Below are 2,997 nucleotides of genomic sequence, written 5' to 3'. Positions count from 1 at the left end.
GCCTTCATCATCTCCTCCTCTCTCATCAATGTTCACTGGACTTTGTCTCTCCACTCTTGTCTGCTCTTCTTCATGTCCAACTCTCTGTTTTTTTTTTTCTGGCTCTCTGTCCACTGACTGATCTGCCTTACTGCAACTAAAAAACAATTAGTATTTTAATTTAATATGTCCATTTTATCACATACTTTTAACATAAATTAATAAACGTAATGTGATGTATAATTGAAAGGGTAATGTGACTTATCTTATAGAACTAATTAACTAATAAACACTAATAATGAGTGTTCAATATGCGATACAACCTCTGTACGTTATTTTAACTGGTTACCCTAACTTATATACTTAGCTTATTTCTCTCCCGTTCAAATTGGGGACAGTTTTAATCGGGGGCAGAGTGTCATAATCTGTCACCTTAATTTTAGGTGTGCTGCTGTTACTTATACTAACAAACTACAATATCTTGTTCCCTCTTGAATCATTATTTACCACTTACCTCCTGAAAAATGAGTCCATTGTTTTGCAGTTTTTAGCTGCATCTTCAAAGTTTCTTTTAATACACTTCTCCCTTCGCTGTTTGCTCGGCATAGTTTTATCTGGGGATGATAAAAGAAAACAAACTAATGTTGCTGCAAGTAACAACACAAAAAACAATGAGACAAAATCTCTAATTGATTGGCAGTCGTTCACGTTAACCTCTTTGCGCAAATGGGATGATGGCTTAATTTGGAGACGGAAAGGCATGCAATACCCCTTACAAACAATAGGTGGCATAACACCAGGAATCTCGGGTCTGTTTGACTGACCCCGTATCAAAGTGTATTGACTTTTATTCCACCTTTTGAGTACGAGGTCAGATACGGAAGTCACGCTTTTCTGTAATGGAAACTCGGTTCGGTGCACACATGAAATATAGCGCCGTCTTTGAGAAACAGTTGGTTGACAACAAATGAAGACCTTTTGGTTTGATAGGGGACTTCTTCACAAGTTTGTCGATGTATGGCATTATGCATACATTTGTTTCGGCTGACCAGAAAGAGTTGGCCGACATCATGGTGGAATTACATGAAAAAATACTGACTGTTTTTCCTTGTAAATGGATTAAGCATATAAACGGTTTCCCTGGACATTTCCACAAAACCAAGGCCATTTTCCAGACGCCCGAAAGGTAAATAATGAGTTCATTACTTTATTTAAGCTTACATAATAACTTTAACACAATATGTTTTGAAAGGACGTCAATTACAATGTAATTGAATGGCAGTTGCTATGCTAAGCTAACTAATCTAGTTCTGGCCAGTGGGGGTAACGTAATTTTTTTGTGGACAGTTCAGGCATGCCACAAGACATGTGAATGGGTATTTTGATCGCGTTTTGAAAATTGGGCGATATAAACGAGCAGCAAACTTTGAACTTCCGTCTGCGATCGCCGGTGGTCAAATAAGTCTGCACAGAGGTCTTTGACAGCTAACAACACAGCGCTAACTGCCTAGCACTAGATAATAATAAAAAAAGAACACAACTGCAACATAACTTATCCAAGTAGTAACAAAAACACTTCAAAATATTATGCATTACCATACGAGCAAGAAATAGTAATGTTATCCATAAAATTACACTTAAAGCTGGACAAATAAAAAACTTAACGGCAAACAGGATCATCACAAAACCTTACCTCACCTCAGCCTTTTCTTGAGCGGAGAATCAGCTAGCTAGGTCCTAGACCGTCCTACGCACACGGACGCGTGAGGGGGTGGGCGGAGATAGGTCCTAGACTGATGTCAACTGTCATCATAGACCGTCCGAGCGGTGCATTCCAGGCTCAAATCAAGCGCACCGCTGATTTTTTTTTCCTCCTTCAAAATATGCTGGTGTTGAAGCCGTGTCAGAAAAGAGGCAGACTGCTAAACCACAAAACTTAGTCAGAGAGGGCATCAAGGCCACTGTGGCCTTATGGCAGATATCATTTTTAAGGGCACAAGGCCCTCGTGAAATTCCTGCCCTGTATATATCCTATATACACCATCATGTATAATGATGGTGTATGATGTAGAAGGAAGTGTGGTAGATAACAAGTAAATATAGAGTTACATACAGATCCATGTTACAGCAAAAGATGGAATAACTAAGAAGCACGCAGTATAATAATAATTACATGCAACAATTAAATAACTGCTCAGCATCTCCACCACAATCCCAATCTGCTGTGTCCTGTTTTCCTCCCCTCTGCATAACACCCCATCACACATACGAAACACAACGCAGAGTCCGAGGGTGTTAAGAGTATGTTTATTTAAATGTCCTCCTCTCTACTGGCCAACACAGGGAGCATATGCTGGGTGTAGAATTGTTCCAGGAGGAGGAGATTTCCATGCCATGCAGGGTCTTTGGGGATGGGGATGATGATCGCCTCCTTCGTGGTCCACAGTAGCAGAGACTGTGATGTGCAGCTGTTATATAATATACAATACATTTTTGAAAAACATTTGATCAACAAAAAAAAAGGATTTGGTCAGGATCTAGAGTCAGTATGTAGTTTATTAATTAATCAATGCTCTCTACATTAGGAAATCACATACCAGTGTACCAGAGGGAGTCACACACAGCTGTGCCTAGATAACCAAACAAATTGACAAGATAACCAAAATCCTTGAATCTACACACAGCAAATAAACTCAAATGACACAACGAGATGTAAAAGGAGATCACACATATAGTCGATATAAAACTGGCCACTTCAATCTGAAGAGCAACTAAAACAAAACACGGGAGTGTATCTTGTTCTTGTGAACACTAATGTTATCCACAGCATACACAGACACCACGAAGTTCTTAAGGAGAAAACTAGTTGCTAAAACAAAACACGTTAGTGTACCTTGTTAGCTAATCTTGTAAAGCCGGTCCCGCATGATGGCTCTTACAGAACCGACTAACTCCCCTTTTGTGTATGTACAGCTCTCAACATGCCCAGACTTGTAGTGATTTTCACCTCAATCAATC

The 2,997-nt window shown here is 39.5% G+C and overlaps 1 long non-coding RNA gene across 1 annotated transcript; it reads right to left on the bottom strand.

Annotated features, from left to right (window-relative positions):
- Positions 1-1,969, bottom strand: LOC307044710. Its single transcript, XR_013809670.1, has 3 exons — positions 1,673-1,969; positions 494-593; positions 1-136 (listed from the first exon to the last, which is right to left on the bottom strand). It is a non-coding gene; the product is annotated as an uncharacterized lncRNA (long non-coding RNA).
- Between the last annotated feature and the right edge of the window lie 1,028 nt (positions 1,970-2,997).

Source organism: Notothenia rossii, assembly GCF_949606895.1.
Source record: "Notothenia rossii genome assembly, chromosome: 6".
NCBI lineage: Eukaryota > Metazoa > Chordata > Actinopteri > Perciformes > Nototheniidae > Notothenia > Notothenia rossii.
This window is presented reverse-complemented; position numbering and strand designations above follow the sequence as displayed.